General features: G+C 42.1%; 1 protein-coding gene across 3 annotated transcripts in view; it reads left to right on the plus strand.

Moving 5' to 3' along the window:
* The window catches only part of LOC132817259 (partitioning defective 3 homolog B-like), a 993739-nt gene that overhangs the window by 333364 nt on the left and 640057 nt on the right, over positions 1-20318 (plus strand). The window lies entirely within an intron of this gene.

Here is a 20318-nt window from a genome sequence, read left to right on the forward strand (position 1 = left end):
GAGCCACAGGGAATGGTTGAGGTGAATTGGTTAGATGCATTTGGGGGGAAGTTAACCGAACATCTCCGGGAGAAAGGAATAGAAAGACATGCTGGGGATGGGAGAACATATGTGCAGCACGTGAAATTTTGACACAGACCTGCTGAACCAAATGACCTGGTTTCTGTTCTGTACCTCCTGTAACATTTTCAGGCAGAAAGTGGGTATCTTTATCAGCAGATATCTGGAAGATGTTCTCCCTGACCCATTTCAGCCAGCCCTGAACTGTTTAAAAAAAAAATTCAGTCTGTAATCCCAGAGGCAGTACGCTTTATGAGCAAAGGCCATTATCCCAGAAATAGAAGTAGAAAAAATTATAAATCTCTGAGAGACTCCAGCCTAATGCTGTGAATGTTACAGAATTTTTAAAAAAAATGTGTGAAGCTTCCTCTGGGGGATAATATCTGTGCATTAGATACAGATATGGCTTTCATACCTGAGGAATAATATGAAAAGATTGTGTGATCTGTAAAGCTGTGTCAGCAGCTCTGGTCTTGTTTTATGCTACTTAATATTCTCCTGGGATGACTTCATTTAAGCAAGCCACCGCATTATTGGAAACAAAATATTTCAAGGCCCGTTATAAGAGAGCCAGTTTAACCATGCTAACCTCTGCTCAAGAGGAAATCTTGCTGTGGAGATCCCTAACCAAGATACTATCTCCATGGGGACCTCTATTCAAAACAAAAAAAAACCTTAGGGACGTCTATTCAAGAGGCATCGCTGCCATGGGCTCCCCTGCACCTTTCCCCTTTATTCAAGATGTGCCTCTCTCTGTGGGTAAGCCTATTGAATACTGAAACATAAATACAGGTAGGAAGGCTCTTTTAGCAAAAAAGAATTACTATCCTTGATGGGTTGTGATTTGCTGATTTGTTCCTGACATTGCAGCCATGAGTTAGTTTCTAAACAATGCTTCGATGGTCATAATGCTGTTTGGAATGACTGAAGTTGTGAAAAGTGTTGTAGAGATGTGAGTCTTTAGTTTTGTTCCCCCACTCCCATGGACACCATAATTGTGTTCTAAGTAACTCCACCGTATTCACTCCCATCACTAAACTGGGAGCCCATTCCAAGTACTGATTATGCGCTGCAGAAGTGCTTTTTGGCATCAGTCCTAAAACTTGCTTTTTTTTCTGCCAGTTTGATCTCCAGTCATCCTATCATAATTTAACTTGAAATGCTGTTCTGGATTTATCTTTTTATACATTGTTTAGCTTTTTGTGTACCTTGATGAGGTTCCCTTTCAGTAGTCTACTTTTTGAAAACTGAAGCTTTTTGAAGCTTTGCAGGCTTTTCTTGTAGTTTGGTTCTGATCTTGGCATTTAATCGTGTGGCTCCTCGATGGTTTGTCATTAGGGCTTAAATGCTTCCCATGTGCTTTGGTAACTGAAGATGGACACTCTGTAGTCTGGCCAGAGTACTGCTTGGCATTCCATACTATCTGACCTGTATTCAACAGCAGTAAGAACGTGCATTTTTGGAACATCTTGAGAATGGTAAAGCAACTTGAGGCACTTCATGGGAGTGCCATCTGACAGGTTTGATTCCAGCCTTGAGTTTGCACATTCTCCCTGTGTCTATGTGGGTTTTCTTTGGATGGGGAGGCAGGTCTGGGTGGGATGCTCTTTAGAGAATCAGTGTGGACCCAATGGGCGAAATGGCCTCCTTCCATGCTGCAGGAATCCTGTGAATTTTGTGAATGTTTGATACTGAGTCATGGAAGGAGGCCATTTGGCCCATTGAGTCTGTGCTGACACTCCAAAGTGCATCCCACCCAGACCCACCACCACCCTGTTTCCATAACTCCGCACTTACCATGGCCATTCCACAAAGCCTGCACATCATTGGACTGTGGGAGGACTCTGCAGCACCTGGAAGAAACCGATGGAGGCACACATGGAGAACATCCAAACTCGACACAGGCTGGAATCGAGTCTGGGTCCCTGGTGATGCGAGGCAGCAATGGCAATCGTTGTACCAGTGTGCTATCCTGTTTGGTCAAATGATCAGTTAGGGTGGGCTTTTGGAGATCGATAGAAAAATAACTTCAGAGATGTTGGCTGTCAGTAGTGGAGTGAAGAAAATCGGGATGTGTATGAGACCAGAAGCAGAGATGTTGGCATATTGCAAGGCTTGGAGGTATTTGCTTTACTGATTGATGCTGTCTGTTGACAGGACCATATGAAATTTAATGTCTGTGACAACTCTCCACTCTACTGCAAATTCAATACTCTGTTGTTTTTTGTTTGCACAATGTGTTACATTTCTGATCATGGAAGTTCATCTGAAATGTTCTGTCCAGTATCTTTATTCCACATGCAAATTTCATCTGACTCTATTACCCATTTATTTGGTAACATTGTCATTTTGATCGATGAGCGTTAAAGTTTTAAATCAATGTGTGACTCTTGTGCAGATTATTGAGAATGAATAGGAGGGGAGATTCTGAACTTCTTAACTATTGTAAAGTTCCTGGTTATATATTTTGCAGTGCCAGTCACTACCAGCTTGTGATCGGGTATTTTGCTGCCACCAAGTGAGTCATAATGAGAATAGAATTTTATCTTTGAGATGCAGTTTATTACACGATAGCAATCAGGTACAGGTTCCACTGGTTAGGTAGACGTTGTTGCCAACACTATGTCAGGAAAAAGTGCGGACTGCAGATGCTGGAGATCAGAGTCGTGATTAGAGTGGTGCTGAAAAAGCACAGCAGATCAGGCAGTGTCCAAGGTGCAGGAAAAAACCCTCCATCGGGAATCAAGACTATGTGTAGACCTCGGATGTAAGACATCGCTGCATATGATGCTCATATGATCCAATCATCAGATTAGGTGGTGCTTAATGCAGACTGCAGCATTGACCTCTTCGGAACCATGACCTTGCATAACATCTACGCCAAGCTTTGCTTTTTCATAGTTTACACTTAAATATATGGTTACATTCACTGCTACCACATCTGAAGTCTGAGTTCAAAAATGTAGGCTGTCTGGAAGTTTCACAATCCTTTTGTAATGAGTTCCTCTCTGGACTTAAAAGACTGAGATTTTTGAGTGTTTTCCTTGATTCTCTTGTTGACCTTGTATGGTCTGTAAAGCCACTCTTCACTGGAGAACTCTTTATTACCTGGATGCCCTTCACTGAGCCCGTTGTTCCCACTGAACTGGGTAGTTGCGTGTTAACTTATCTGGAGGATATTTAATCTTCTGAATTTCTTTCACAGTGGAACTTGTTATTAGATTAGATTACTTACAGTGTGGAAACGGGCCCTTCAGCCCAACAAGTCCACACCGACCCGCCGAAGCGCAACCCACCCATACCCCTACATTTACCCCTTACCTAACACTACGGGCAATTTAGCATGGCCAATTCACCTGACCCGCACATCTTTGGACTGTGGGAGGAAACCGGATCACCCGGAGGAAACCCACGCAGACACGGGGAGAACGTGCAAACTCCACACAGTCAGTCGCCTGAGTCGGGAACTGAACCCGGGTCTCAGGCGCTGTGAGACAGCAGTGCTAACCACTGTGCCACTGTGCCACCCACATTGTTTCCAATATCATGAATTTACTTTGTCAAAGTTAGTTGCTGTCTTGAGAAAAGCCGTCTTTTTTTATCAGCATCCTGGAATCTTTCTTGAACATATCCTGGATTTCATAACTAGATAGTTTCTTTTTGATGATAGATTGAGTCTGTGGATGTTAATTATGCCACCTCAGTGCTGGCAGCCATGGAGTTATATTGGCCCCGTCTTCCATCTAAATGATGACGCCCGTGTTGACTTATGCAAGCTCTCTCCTTTAACTTGTGGATTAGGTTTATTATCTTCATTTGCTTCCGATTGCTTGTCTTGTTGGTGAACCTAATTTGTTTACGTTCTCAGTCAAGGTACCTGAGAATTGCTGCTACCTTAGTTCTGTCACTGGTACTGGTGATTCTTCCTTGGAAGACAAAGAATTGAGATATTCCTCTTGACCGTGTTGTTTCATTCTGTGAAATCAAATTCAATATTATAATGTGTTCTCCAAGGTGTTTTAGTGCCAGAATATTTTTGCGTCAAGATTAATCAAAACCTCGAGTGAGTTGTTTTGGTCAGTACTCTTCTCATCAGCATCTTCTCATAAATCTTGCTGTTTCTGTAAACGTTATTCCCTCATACTTACTGGGGTTTATCCTGTTCAAAATGGAGATTCCCTCCTATTTTTTGCACAAGTTGGATAAATTCCCTCCTTTTATGGACAAACAGATAATGCCCTTTTTTTCACAACTTTCCCAAATGAAGCCTGACTCATGCAGCCTTGATAAACTCGTCCTGCCTGAACTGCACTTCCAATAAGAAAATTTCATAAGAAAATTTCATAAGAAAATTTGCCACTCCTGTTGCAGCCTCAGTAGTTTTTGTACTATCTTCTTCTGTTAGACCGCATTTAGGCTTTTAAATTGCATCTTTGTTGCATTAATCTTTTTTGTAATGTTATCTGTGCTGTGATACGGTTTGAATTACTTGAATCACCCTTGATTTCCTTATTGAAGCCCATGACACGTGGGTCCGATAGTTTGGCAGTCTTACTGACTGTGAGCTGTTAGTACTGCTTTTTTTCCCCAAAGTATTGTAAAGCACAAACAGGAAAATGTTACCTTTTTTAAAAAAAAAAGGTGATATTTTGATTATTTGCCAAATAATCTTTAATAAGAAAATGACTTGTATCAAGGAGGATGGTGTACTATAATCACGAGACATATTGGAATTTGAATTCAATTTAAAAAGAAGATCTGGAGTTAAGAGTCCAGTCATGACCGTGAAACCTGAGTGTTGGAATAACCCATCTGGTTCACTAATGTCCTTTAGGGAAGTAAATGTGTCTAGCCTACATGTGACTCAAACCCACAGCAATTTGATTGACTCTTAACTGCCCTCTGGGTAATTACACTAACTAGCTATGCCCATGAATGAATATGAACAAAAATTAGTTTTCATATTCCATGTATTCAGGACATCTTCTCAGTTGAAATGTTTCTACTCTTGGGGGAAAGAAAGTAGAGAAGGAAGTATTTATAATACATGAGCTAAAGGTCGAGAGTAATTTGGGAAAACCATGATTCCCATAACATGGGTTCAGTGTTATAATGAAAATAAAAGTTCAAGAATGAAGCATAGTCAAGTTGCAAAAGATAAATAACAATGAGATAAAAGAACATCATTCAGATGAAATGGAAGAAAAAAGTTGACAATTGGAATCTCTGGGCAATGAAAAATGCTTCAATGTGAGGTGGTGAAGCTGCATTTAAAAAATAAAATATCTACTTCAGTGAGGATTAAAGGTTGATGTGCCAAAGATGAATTAGAGAACTTTGTTTTGTAGTACAAAAAAAATTCCTCCATTGTGCTTTGTAACAATATGAGGTCAAGTGTAAAACTTAAAAACACGGGTAACATTTACAGCACCGATAGTAAAGGAGGCTAAGCTGAATACAAGAAAGTTACAAAAAGGATTTTGGATAGATTGATATGATGATATGGTAGAAAATTAACAAGGTGTTAAAGGATGTACATAAGATTTCAATTGACATATTATTAGCATGGGGATAGGCAGGGTAGATATTGTACTGTGCACACATTCAGTAGATAAACCTGTATTAGAGAAGAATGTATGCAATTACAGATTTGCTGATATGGTTGCATGAGAACTAGCGTTAGTGTTTTTGCAGAGCTGGCAGGAATTGCGAGACAAATTTGCTGGAGTAAATCTGTCCCCCAAAGGGAAACGGACAACACTTCCGATTTTGGTGGAGATGACAAATTAATTGCTTATTAGTTGGGAGTGGCAGTCAATTAGCAGCTGGTGAGGAAGGTGGCATGAATGAGGGAGCAAGCTACCTTCCAGCCTAACCCAGCAGCCATTGCAGTGGCCACCGGTTGTGAATGATGTAAATAAAAGAGTGAAAGGACCACAGTCCGCAAATTGGCCAGGACGGATGGAGAGCTGGAACCCAGCATAAGGTCGGGAAATGTTCATGGCGTTAAAGTTTCAGTACTGTGCTTTATTCTAACAGGCACTTGTCCTAAATTGAATAGAATGCACTGACAAACTTCGCTGATGAGGGCATTGAGCGATTATTTGAACAGAAATGGAGTGCAGTGGTATGGGGAAAATGCAGGGGATTGCTGCTAGGGAAGAGAACTGGTATAGGCACCATGGACCAAATGGCTTCATTCTGTGATTCTCTGAACCTGCTTACTACGGACTGCAGCTTTAAACAGCACCCAATGGTGATTTGTCTTTGTGAACATTTCATTGCTCCAAAAGGCGAGCTGTTAAGGAACTACTTAATCATCATTCATGTGCTCAAATAACAGTCCGACAGCTTCCCTTTCACAATGTGCCCCTGTCCTCTTAAAAATCAGGTTCAGGAAAGGAGGCAAAATGTTGACATCACTAAGTTTTTTTGGGCCACCGTGCCAATCCGATCTCGCATATAAACATCCAGCCCCTAGATTCGTGGATATGAAAGGGAATTTTGAGAGTTGGATGACACCCAAAGTGTTGAAGAATCTTTTGAGAAGGAAGGTTGGGGATTTACGTGAGACCAGTAAGCAAGTGTATTGTGGGGTGAGTGAGTGTGGTGGACAGGAGTACGCCACTTAGTTGCTTGCACCTTTTTATATCAAGCAGTGAGATTGTGACTGATCTATGACCAACCACCCGACAGCAGTAGGAGAAAGTGAGGAATGCAGATGCTGGAGATCCGAGTCAAGAGTGTGGTGCTGGAAAAGCACAGCAGGTCAAGCAGCATCTGAGGAACAGGGGAATCGATGTTTTGAGCATAAGCTCGTCATCAGGAATGAGGCTAGCCTGGCTGAAGAGCTTCAGGTAAAAAATGAGGTCTGAAGAGCTTCAGGGCAGAGGAGACTACTTGGGTGGTACAGTAACAGAGAGACTCATATGGCAGTATCTTTCCAAGAAACTGGATCTATACTTTCAATCATTGACAAGTTTACTTGTCTGCTGACGTGTATGAAGAATGTTCTCCTGTGGTTTCTGTGATTCTCACATTCTTGGCTTCAAAGTTAGTTTGCATTTGAAATATAGCACACACTGTTCCATTGAATCCTGGGAGCACAGCATTTGGAATAATGGGAACAAAAGCAGAAAATGCAGGAGAAACTCAGTAGACCTGGCAGAATCAGTGGAGAGAGAAATAGAACTAATGTTTTGAGTCTGATAAGACTTTGTTTCAGATTTTTTTTTTCAGTTTTCATAGCAGCAATGGTCATGTTTTCAAAATTAAATCTTTGCTTGCCCTGTGGTCACATTTCTGGTCATGGGGTGAGACATTGTTGGCTTCAGGTTCTGTTCCAGGTACTTGAGTGTACAATTGGTGATGTCACTTCAGTGCAGTACAAAAGGAATGCTCCACTCTTACAGGTGCCACCTTGTGGCTAAAATATTCAATCCAATATAAAAGACCCCTGGAATATTTAATGTGGAGCTGGGGTATTTTCCAGGCCAATAATTTTCCACCAAGTAAAGCTTTCAAAATCAGATTATTGGGCGATTTGACTTGCGTGAAATTGTGAGAACATGCTTGCCTGTGTAACAACAATAAGCCCACTTTATAAGTACAGTACTTCATTGGCTGTGAAACACTACAGAAGATTCTGAGTTTGTGAAAGGGGTTATATTAAATGCAAATTGTTATACTGTGTGTTCTTTTTTCCCCTAATGCATTTAGTATCAATTAAACATTCCACGAGTGCAGGATGTTTAGGAAGCCATGAGTTACATAGGGGTGGGGAATTAATATTGCCCTCGTCAGTCTGGTCTTGGTACTTCATTTAAGCATTAAAATGATGGATGAGAAAATACCTGTTAGTCCATCCAACAGATCCCTCACACACGCTGCTAATTAACATAGCCTCTCAACAGCATCTGTGCAATCTCTCTGGAGAAAAAAGAGAATGTTGATGCTCAGTGGGTGGCGTTTTGCCATTTGAGGCCTCGAGTACTGCTTCAGTTCGGAAACTAGGCTGACACTCCAATACCGTACTAAGGGAGTACTGCACTGTTGCAGGTACTTTCTGCCCAATCAGCTGGATGGAAAAACAAGGCGAGAATGCACCGAAAAGAGTGGTGGCGTCCTGTGTTGTCTCTGAGCAGATATTTCTACACTGGTCATCATTCACAGCATTGCTGTGGGCGGGACAATGCTGTGTGCCCGTGCTGCAAGGCACTTTTGAGGCATCCTGACATCATGGCAGGTACGAGGGGAATGAACCTCTGCCTCTTTTATGATGGAAGCATGGCCAACTCAGCGACAGAACGAAACATTGCAAAATTTCCCTCAAGCTCTGCCTAACTAAGATGAGTGAATGGAATGTTGCCCCTGCTGTATTCACAAATCCCCACAGTATACAAATATTCTAATTATTTACTGGCCTATGATTTGCATTGAATATGCATGCTGACCGCACTGTTGACTGGAACCCTGCCAGTACTTGAGTGCTTAGATGTGTGTAGAATTTCCCAATGTGTGATCATGATCATGCCAAGAATCACAACAAGCAAAATATAAGTAAATACATAAATAAAAGGCCCTCAAACATGACAGATCCAAAGCACTTGTATAAACAGCACAATCAACTTCTTGGTCTGGCTGGTTCTTGATGATGAAAAGTGAGGTCAATATTCCAATTGGACCATTGACAATAATCATTGATTCATACTTAGAATTAACGTACTTGTAATGTGAGAGATTTATTTTTTATTTATTGGACTGCGAGGGAAAACTAACTTAAAATTTAATAGAGAACAGGAGATCATTCAGCCCATCATTTCTGTGCTAGCTCTTTGTAAGACCTGAGTCAAGTTTAGAGTCGTGCTGGAAAAGCACAGCACATCAGGCAGCATCTGAGGAGCAGGAAAATCAACAATTCAGGCAAAAGCCCTTCATCAGGAATGAGGCTGGGAGCCTTGGGGGTGGAGAGATAAATGGGAGTGGGTGGGGTTGGGGGGGGTGCTAAGTAGCTGAGAGTGCAATAGGTGGATGGAGATGGGGGTGAAGGTGATAGGTCGGAGGGGAGGATGGAGCAGCTACGTGGACAGGAAGATTGACAGATGGGACAGGTCATGAGGATAGTGCTGAGCAGGAAGGTGTTCGAAGGGAAGTAAGGAAACTGGTGAAGTCCACGTTGATGCCATGGGGTTGAAGGGTCCTGAGGCGGACGATGAGACATTCTTCCTCCAGGCGTCGGGTGGTAAGGGAGTGGAGATGGTCTTTGTAAGACCTGTCCAATCATTCCCATTCTGTCTACCCCCCACCCACACAACCTCTTTCGAGTATGTATCTAATTCCCTTTTGAAAGTTGCTATTGAATCTCTTCTCCTCCCCCTTTTTAGGTAGTGCACTCCAGATCATCATAACTTGCTGTGTAAAAACAATTCCTTCCATGTCCCTTCTGGTTCTTTTGCCAATTATCTCAAATCTGTGTCCTTTAGTTACTGACCCACCTGCCAATGGAAATGCTTTCTCCTCCTAATTTTTCCTTCTTGTGTGATATTTTCACTTCTCACACCAGCCAGCCTTGTAGCCTCTCTGAAAGAAACTGCCAATTTAATGCTAAATTATGGGCTGTTTTGTGCTTGAACTCCTGACCAGCAGAAACCAAGCTGAGATTATGTAAGCTCATTATTGTAATGCAGTGTGTTGGAATACATTCAAGTTACCAGTGCTAGCGACTGGGGAGAGTGGAAGGAAAGACAGTATCTTTATTAAAAAAAAAGACAATTGTTTTTCTTTCAACAGACTTGGACATGATCTCTCAGCATTCCAGTGCCTTACTCCAACCGACCGTTCCCTGAATCTTTTCCCACTCTGACCCTAACTTGAGACTTGAAAATTGTCCTGACTCAGTGAGAACTGAGAAGGGTGAGGGCTTGCTTGTTAGAACAAGATCATATTGTTATGGACCAGACCAAAACACCTTCAAATATATCAAGGAGGTAGCTTGGACCCTGACCTTTTCTTACTTAAAGGCAAATGTAAAGTACTGTACTTCAGATATAATTAGATTAGATTACTTACAGTGTGGAAACCAGGCCCTTCAGCCCAACAAGTCCACACCGACCCGTTGAAGCGCAACCCACCCAGACCCTTTCCCCTACATTTACTCCTTCACCTAACACTATGGGCAATTCAGCGTGGGCCAGTTCACATAACCTGCACATTTTTGGACTGTGGGAGGAAACCAGAGCACCCAGAGGAAACCCACACAGACGCAGGGAGAATGTGCAAACGCCACACAGGCAGAATTCAGTTGGTTTCACTACTCAGCAGTAAGTGAAACACATTTTATTCTTCCTCAACAGTTCAAATACAAATGGGGTCATTGAATATAAAAGTTGGCAAGTTTTGTTGGTTAGGCCATATTTGGAACATTGCTTGCAGTTCTGGTTGCCACTTTATCAGGAGGATATGGATGCTTTGGAGAGGGTGCAAAGAGTGTTTACCAGGATGTTGCCTGGTCTGGAGGGTTTTAGTTATGAGGAGAGGTTGGATAAACCCAGATTATTTTCATTGGAAAAACTGAGGCTGAAGGGCCACCTGGTAGAGGTCTTCAAAGCTATGAGAGGCATAGATAGGGTGGCTGTTAGAAGCTATTCCCAGGGTGGAAAGGTCAACTACAAGAGGGCATAGGATTAAGGGAAAGTTTAGGGCAGAGGTCCGGGGAAAATGTTTCACACAGTGGGTAATAGGTGGAACGAGCTAATCAGTGGAGGTGGTGGAAGCAAGCACAAACATGTTAGCAATGATTATGGCATACCTTGATAAACACATGAATGGGAGGCAAACAATGGGATAGTAATTACGTACGGGTAATAAGCAGTGGGAGTCAGCACCGGTTTGGTTAGCTGAATAGCCTGTTTCTGTGCTGTATTATATTGTGTTGTATATTGTATTGTGGCTGAAAATGTGTTGCTGGAAAAGCGCAGCAGGTCAGGCAGCATCCAAGGAGCAGGAGAATCGATGTTTTGGGCATGAGCCCTTCTTCAGGAAGGCCTGAAGGAGGGCTTATGCCCAAAACATCAATTCTCCTGCTCCTTGGATGCTGCCTGACCTGCTGCGCTTTTCCAGCAACACATTTTCAGTTCTCATCTCTAGCATCTGCAGTCCTTACTTTCTCCTATATTGGATTAAAAAAAAGAAGAATTGGTCCAACTTTAAGTCTATTAGAAAACTTAATAGAATTAGATTATTTAACTACTAAATAGAAACTGTTTGAATATAGTAACACTGCATAAATACACTCTTTACAAAGACAAATTCAGTAAAATAGATTGTCTCACATGCAATGTTTCTCCAGTCCAAGAGGAAAGAAAACCAAGAGAAAATTCTGGCAGAGAGAGGGTGTGAGAAATGAAGCTCACTGTTCAATAATTTCAGTACAAGTCAAATTCTGAAGCAGACTTTATTCATACATTCTTGCAAGCCGGGTGACCATAAAGTAGGCACCTCGATCAGGAGGTTACATTACAATTTATACAATTCAGTTGAGTCTCTCGGTTACTCCCCTTTTTACTTCATATCTGATAGTTGTATTGCTCTGTGCAGCTGCTAATCTGATTGGCTTACCAGATCTGTCTATTGTCTGTTGTTAGCGTGCAACACCCCCTCCCCTCCACCACCACCATATAACTTGGACTGGGCCTTATTACTTTAGCTGACGCAACACTGGGTCTTGTTTGGTTATCTTGTTCATACTAACTCCCTACGTGCATGACAGTTGCAACTGTCATGTCAATACATCTGTTTCTACCAATCGACCACCTCCCTTTTTGTTTAATTATTTCTTGGTATACACCCTTGAGATTCGCCTCACGAGTTTTGCAGAAGCAAGATGCAGCTACTTATAACTGTTTGTGAAAGCATATCTAGCTTAACATACACCCCCCCCCCCACCATTATTCAGCCTTGTGATTTTTGCAGAAACAACAACCTTCGCAAGCGCCCCTCACAGAGGGAGAGAAGCCAAATGTTTTGCTGTAGCAAGGAGAGATGTATGGCAGCATCAAAACTCCAACAAATACTGAATGCTAAACTAAAACCCTGTTACTGTGGGAGCCTGACTTCACCCATTCAGGCTGCTTCTATTGTTCCAACTTTTTACAAAATAAAATCCAAGGTGTTGCAAATTGTTTACCTTATTGGCTTGAAATAGACCACTCGACACCTCTGTCTCAACCTCTCTTTGTTTAAAAAAAGGACAAAACACACAGCCATAGTATCGTCATAGTAGCTTTTGTATCTTATTCAGAACTGCACTACAGTCATTGATGCCTTGGAGCTTGTGACCTGAAACATTTAGCCCACAGCCCCTCTTTGGGTCCTGACCCTCAGTTTGGAAAGTGCTGTACTAACCACTCTGTTATCCAACGAATTTTGTGCATTTGCTATTTAAATTGCAGCTGCTTTAATAATTGCAATGTATAGTACTGGGAGCTCAGTACAGCACCTTTAATCTGCTTCAGTGAAGTACACATTGAGAGACCAACAAAGGTTAGAAGGAGGTTCTTGGGTGTGCTCAAATTCCACCCAGTCACGTTCTCTCAGGATACACTGACTGCAGTGCTGAGGGACTCTGCTGGGTTCTCTTTGGTGCTGTTTTTCAGAAGAGATATGAAAACGTTTGCCCTCTCAGGTACATATTGTGGTACTTAAAGGGAATAGATGTGTTCGCCCCAGTGAACTGTCCAGTATTTATCCCTGAACCGATGTCACCAACACAAGGCATCTGTATGCGTTGTATTGCTGTTTGTGAGAGTTTGCTATGAGCAAAATAGCTGCCGTATTTCTGAAAGTACACTCTGGAAAATTAATTAATTGGCTGTAAAGTTCTTTGGGATGTTTTGAAGTTATGGCAGGTTTTTATAGAAATGTGAATCTTTCTTCAGGAGGTGATTGCAGCCAATATCACATTTGCAATGATATGTACTGTGATATGTACATATGTAATATGTACTAATATGTTTGTTTTTATATCTAACGTACCTATGGACTTCTATTCCAGTGGACGCTTGCACTGTAGATTTAAAAAATATTGTAAAGACTGTAGAAATGAGTAAACTGAAAAAGCCTCAATGAGCATTGTGACTTGGAATACTGATATTAACATTGTGCAGTTATACCAACAAGCACAGTAATTTCCTTGCAATGCAAATATAGTTAGTAACTCAGGTTAGATATGTTTTTGGAGGTTTCAGTTGTGCAACCAAATGCCTTTCATTCCCATTTTTCCATTTACTATATTTTCTTATCACTTCCAAATAAAAATATCCAAAGAAAATTTTTTAAAAAAATTCACTGTCCCTGTTAATCTTCTCCAGGGGTGGCTTACAGCAGAGCCCAGGAGACACATCTTTCATTCTTGGAGACTCCAGGACATTCCTGGAGGGTTGGCAAACTGAGGTGGGGGTGGTGGGTGGGAAAGAATAAATAACTGAGAGTAATGTGAAGTCTGGTTCTGGTCACTGTTGTGAAGAGGTTGGTCAGGTCTGTAGGGAAATGATGAGTATGCTGGAATGATTGCGTTTGAGTTTGGAGCTGAAGCTAGCTGTACCTGCTGGGCGCCATCTGTGGTTTTATTTGTCCGCCTTCGTCAGACCTGCTATGTGTGCATAATTAAAAAGAAAATAAACACTGCTGTGAAATGTTGACACCAAATTCTGTGACATTTTGGAAAGAAAGAGGTCATGCCAGCCCCGACTATGTGTTGATTCCAACAGGATTTACCTATCTGGATTAAACTTATTAGCCGTTAAACTAAATGATTTGAAAACCACCTCCACCCTTCCACCACCACCACCAACAACTGCTCATTTCCCACATCTGCAATCCTCCCTGATCTTCTGTTTCAAGGGGCTGTTATCCAAATGACCCAGATGCAGAGTTGTGATAATGCTAATGTTAGGTGTAGAGACAGCAAAGCTGCAGATTTAGGCTATATTTATCACTCAGAGAAAAAATAGTAAGAACTAGAAGTTATTGACTGTTTTATTTTCTGTTGCCTAGTTCTCTTCTGATTCATGATTTCACCTACACTTGTGCATCGGCATGTACGTGAAGAACCTCTTCTAAGCCTGCCCATATTAAGGTTGAAGGTTAAAATGTGCAATTTGATAGTCTTTAATTTGGATTTTTCATGTGTTGTCATCTTCAGAAGCACTGACCTGGAACTTGCACATTGGAAAATTTCTCCCGATCGCTGTAATTCAACAACTGACTGAACTGTGCTGAGTTCGAGGCTCTGTTGGCGCAGCAATCTGATAGTTCCAATTGGCTGCTGCTTATGGCCTTGAGAAGGGCAACTTCATCCAAGATCCCCACTTCTGAATTGCTCCCGGTGAGACACTGATATTGTGACACTGAAGTCCTGCTGAGATTTAGAGTCACAGCTCAGTGGCTAGCAATCTAATCTCGGAGTCAGAGGTTCCATGGGTTCAATCTCCACTCTGGAGACATGAAGAAATGATGTAGAGCAACATTTCTGTGCCAGTCCTAAGGGAGTGCTGCTCTGTTAGAGGTGCCAGCTTCGAGATGCAATGCTGAACCGAGGCCCCCTCTGCCCTACCCCATGTCCTGGGTCGATATTTAGCCCTTAGCCAGCATTGCAAAAACAGATTATCTGGAGATTTTTCTCTTGCTTTTTGTGAAATGCATGAAATAACGTTACAATGGTGGCACATTCAAACAAAAACGGTATCATGCTGGTCTCTAAAGTGTCATTAGGGTACCAGGGTAAAAGTATGAGTGACTTTGTTTTCTTTATTTCAGGCACACGGAGTATGGATTTAATAGGGTGATACTGAGTAACTATCTTTATGGAAGCATGGAATTGGCAGCATTGAATCTATTGGCATTTTCCATTTGTGAGAGTTTGAAACAAATGGAATCAAACAGCTTGGAAATAGATCCTTCTGTCCAACTAGTCCTTGCTGAGCATGTTCCCTCCAACCTTTTATATTCATGTGCTCATCCAAATGTCTTTTCAATGTTGTAACTGTACCTGCATCCATCATGTTTTCTGGCAGTTGATTCCACACCCAATCATTTTGAGTAAAAAGAAAAAGGTTGCTTCTTGGGTCATTTTTAATTCCTTCTCCTCTCACCTGGGGGGAAAAAAAAGACCCCTAGATTTGAACTGCCTCACCCTCGGGGGGGGGGGGGGGGTGGGAACCCCTTGTCATTCACCTTATGTATGTCCCTCATGATTTTATAAACCACAATAAGGTCACCGTTCAACCTCCTGGGCTCCAGTGAGAAAAAGACCCCGACAGAAAAGATTGTGCTTGTTTCATGTCATTCTGCCGACGCTCATGTAGGGAATGATGACTTGGGTGAGGTATTTCAGAGCGACACGTTTCTATGGAGCCATACCCTAGTGTGAGAAATTATCTTCAGAAGAGAGGGAGAAAGCGATGAGCAAATGTCGTACAAAGTTAATTAAATCTGCGTCTGTTGAAGCAGAACTTAGTCTTGTGTCAGTGAAAGGGGATAATTCAGCTTTGATAAAAGCTAATTTTGTGGAACTTATCTGCACTTCAGTCAGAGTTCATCAGTTTCTGTGTGTCAGGGGGTTGCAATGCTGATAAATAATTACTGCGCATTACAGCTTTTTGACATCTGTCAGTGTTTATAGTGTCATTGTATAACAGTGCATTCTTATGTTGCAGAGGACCTCTCAGGCTGACCCATTGATGAAAGGTCAGGAGGTTGATGTGACCTCTGACCCTCACTGAAGGCCTTTTTATCTCTTTCCATCTCTGAAAACAACCAAAAGGAAGGACAGGGAGAGACAGCCAATTCCACATTTTGTAAGAAAAATCAATTAGTGAGATAGCTAAATGGTTGAAGCTGTTGTTGCTATCAGTCAAGGAGAATAAGTTACCCTGATTACTGGAAAATGTCGTAGAAAAAGATATCCCATGTAATGGGACTAACTTGCATAAATCACAAGTGACAAAAAGGTTCAGTGATCAGTGTGTATTCTTGCAGCTTTTGGATTGCATTCTCTCGCTTGCAAACTAATTATTATGTTCAGAAAGCTTAATTTGGTAACGTGTCAGCTGAACAGTCCTTTTATTAATGGAGTACTATACCCCGCCCCAATACAAACATATTCAAGTGATGTGAATTCAGTTCTATAATCGTAACATTCCAATTTAAAATCCACAGCTGTATTTTCAAATCCTTCCATGATCTCTCTTCCCCCACACTCTGATATTCAATTCGGCCCGTTAGCACATCACCAATTTTCGTCACTGCACTGTTGGTGACTGTCCCTTCACCTATTGGGTCCTCAGATCTATATTTAGCTCCTAATGTCCCTCTAATGCATGTTCTTTCTTGTTCTTCCAGTAATAAAGTCATTTGTACCACCCAACTGACCAAGCTTTTGGTTGTATGTCCAAATGTTTCCTTGTATGGCTCATTGTCAAAATGCATCTAACATGCTCCTGTGAATTCTTGTAGGACATCTTGATATGTAAAGTCGCATATAAATTAAGATTGCAGTTGTCTTCTGACCATTTGGGAGTATTCTAAGTGGCAAATTCTGACCACTGCTGTTGACTCCATATGTTCACTGATGCTCGGTACTATTCACAACTCTTAAGAAACTGAAGCAGTCCTTGTCCATATGCAGAAAAACCTGGATGGCATTCACACTTGACTAAGTAATATTTATGCCAGACAATGATGATTTTCAACAAGAAAGAATTTGATCATCGCAACTTGACATTTAATGATACTGAGTCCCCTGTTATCAAATGCCCTGAGCTTAGCCATTGACCAAAAATTGAACTTAGCCAGCCTTATAAATTCTGTGGCTAGAATTCTGTAGTGAGTGGTGCACCTCCTGAGTATTCACTTGCTTGGACGGATGCAGCTCCAACAAACACTCAAGAAGCTTAATAACCAAGGCAAAGCCATCTTCGTTGACACCCCATCCAGCAACTTGAGCATTGACTGTTTCCACAAGGCTAAAGTGGCAGTAGCATGCACCACGTAAGAGATGACCTGCAGCAACTCATTGAGACTTCTTTGATAGCATCTTCCAAGATTTACCAACTCAAAGAATAGGTCCAATTGTTGCATAGTAACACTGCCTTTAAGTTCCCCTCCAATCCACAAATCATCCGGCCTTACACCACGTCACTATCTGGTTGAAACCTTTCGTAGATGCACTGTTGGTGCAACTGCACCAGATGGGGTGGAACTGCAGTGATTCAAAGAAGCAGCTCTCTGCCACCTTCTCAAAGGCAATTAAATGATGGTTGGCAAATACTTCAGCCCTTCTCACGTCTCATGAAATAATTTTTTTTTAAAATTGTGCGAGTTATTTCTCTCTATTGCTTGAGAAGTGCATTGAACAGAGTGTCTGTTATGCTGGGATTGATTTCTAAAGTATGCAGATTAGTTTCCATGGGATCATTTGTGTATTTTACATGTTTATGTGTGTGTCTTCTATCCAACTGTCAGTACAGCCTACTTACTCTGTGGGCCTTCAAGGTTCCAGTAATGTCAACAGCATTCACTGTGTGACTAAAAGTATTCAGAATGTTACGTGACAGATATGCTATGTGCACATCCTTATTGTAAATAATATTCCTGAAGAAGGGCAGATGCCCGAAATGTCGATTCTCTTGCTCCTTGGATGCTGCCTGACCTGCTGTGCTTTTCCAGCAATACATTTTCAGCTCTGATTTCCAGCATCTGCAGTCCTTACTTTCTCCCAGAAGATTTTAACCGACTGCGAATCCTCTTACAGGGATGCCTTCCTTGAAGAAGCTCTCTTCCTCCCTCTACAAGGATTTCAGTGAGTCCTTCTCTCACTGCACACCCCAGGTCATCTCCTCTGCCCCGAAGCTCTTCAGCCACGTTCTCAAACAGACTCGAACCCTCTAACCACAAGGGATGGACTCAGATTTCTCCAGTTTCCTTATTTCCCCTCCCCCCACCTTGTCTCAGTCCCAACCCTTGAGCTCAGCACCACCTTCCTAACCTGCAATCTTCTTCCTGACCTCTCTGGCCTATCACTTTCACCTTATCACCCTCACCTTAACCTCCTTCCACCTATCGCATTTCCAACGCCGCTCCCCCAAGTCCCTCCTCCCTACCTTTTATCTTAGCCTGTTTGGCACACTTTCCTCATTCCTGAAGAAGGGCTCATGCCCGAAATGTCGATTCTCCTGCTCCTTGGATGCTGCCTGACCTGCTGCGCTTTTCTAGCAACACATTTTCAGCTCTGATCTCTCAGCATCTGCGGTCCTCACTTTCTCCCTGTAAAATATTAGTGCTTGGACTCTTTTTATTATGTTTTAGTACGAACCTTTCAACCTGGAATTATCCTTAGGCTCTTCCTGTTCTCACTAAATTATTGGGGTGATTACATTCAATGAAGTAGCCACTTTGTCCATTTTTTGCACTTATTCATTCCTGCTTTCCTTTGTATTTTAATCCTTGAAAAGATTGCACTGCCAGGAAAATTGCAGACTATCTGGCTTGACCATTATTTCATACTGACAAAACCCATAATTAAGTCTTATGCCAGAAGAAGCTTTATTACAGAGTTGCTCTACACTGTGAAATTAAGTACGAATAGATTTGAAAATTCTATTGATAATACTTATTATTAACCCTTGCTTTTTTTCATTATTTTCATACTTATTTCCAAACACCTTTTTTTGTCACCTACCCCCTCTTTCCTGTCCTCTGCTTTGCACCCTTCTCCTTGCATCTGTTCTCTCTCTGTACCTACAGGGGGAGACGATAGTCTCGTGGTATTATTGCTGGACTGTTAATCCAGTAACCCAGGCAATGTTTTGGGGAGCTGGGTTCGAATCCCACCACAGCAGATGGTGGAATTTGAATTCAATTTTAAAATGTCTGGAATTAAGAGTTTAATCCTGCCAGTACCCGACCCATATCCCTCCAAACCCTTCCTATTCATATACCCATCCAAATGCCTCTTAAATGTTGCAATTGTGCCAGCCTCCACCACTTCCTCTGGCAGCTCATTCCATACACGTACCACCCTCTGCGTGAAAAGGTAGCTCCTTAGGTCTTTTTTATGTCTTTGCCATCTCACCCTAAACCTATGCCCTCTAGTTCTGGACTCCCCCACCCCAGGGAAAAGATCTTGTCTATTTACCCTATCCATACCCCTCATGATTTTATAAACTTCTATAAGGTCATCCCTCAGCCTCCGACACTCCAGGGAAAACAGCCCCAGCCTGTTCAACCTCTCCCTGTAGCTCAAATCTCCAACCCTGGCAACATCCTTGTAAAGCTCTTCTGAACCCTTTCAACTTTCACTACATCTTTCCGATAGAAAGGAGACCAGAATTGCACACAATATTCCAAAAGTGGCCTAACCCATGTCCAGTATGGCCGCAACATGACCTCCCAACTCCTCTCAATACTCTGACCAATAAAGGAAAGCATACCAAATGCCTACTTCACTGTCCTATCTACCTGTGACTCCACTTTCAAGGACCTATGAACTTGCACTCCAAGGTCTCTTTGTCCAGCAACACTCCCTCGGACCTTACCATTAAGTGTATAGGTCCTGCCAGGATTTGCTTTCCCAAAATGCAGCACATTGCATTTTGCTGAATTAAACTCCATCTGCCATTTCTCAGGCCATTGGCCCATCTGATCAAGATCCCATGGTAATTTGAGGTAACCTTCTTCACTGTCCATTACACCTCCAATGTTGGTGTCATCTGCAAACTTACTAACTATATCTGTAATGCTGACGTCCAAATCATTTAAATAAATGATGAAAAGTAGTGAACCCAGCACTGATCCTCGTGGCACTTCACGGGTCACAGGCCTCCAGTCTGAAAAACAACCCTCCACCACCATCCTTCTCTGTCTTCCACCTTTCAGCCAATTCTGTATCCACATAGCAAGTTCTCCCTGTATTCCATGAGATCTAACTTTGCTAATCAGTCTCCCATGGTGAACTTTGTTGACCACCTTACTGAAGTCCTTATAGATCCTCTAGCTTATCTCTCCACGCTTCAGGCTCTCTGCCTTTATTCGTGATGAAGGGCTTTTGCCCGAAACATCGATTTTACTGCTCCTCGGATGCTGCCTGAACTGCTGTGCTCTTCCAGCACCATTAATCCAAATCCATATAGATCACGTCCACTGCTCTGTGCTCATCAATCCTCTTTGTTACTTCTTCAAAAACCTCAATCAAGTTTGTGGGA

This window comes from Hemiscyllium ocellatum, chromosome 7 (assembly GCF_020745735.1).
Source record: "Hemiscyllium ocellatum isolate sHemOce1 chromosome 7, sHemOce1.pat.X.cur, whole genome shotgun sequence".
NCBI classification, from domain to species: Eukaryota; Metazoa; Chordata; class Chondrichthyes; order Orectolobiformes; family Hemiscylliidae; genus Hemiscyllium; species Hemiscyllium ocellatum.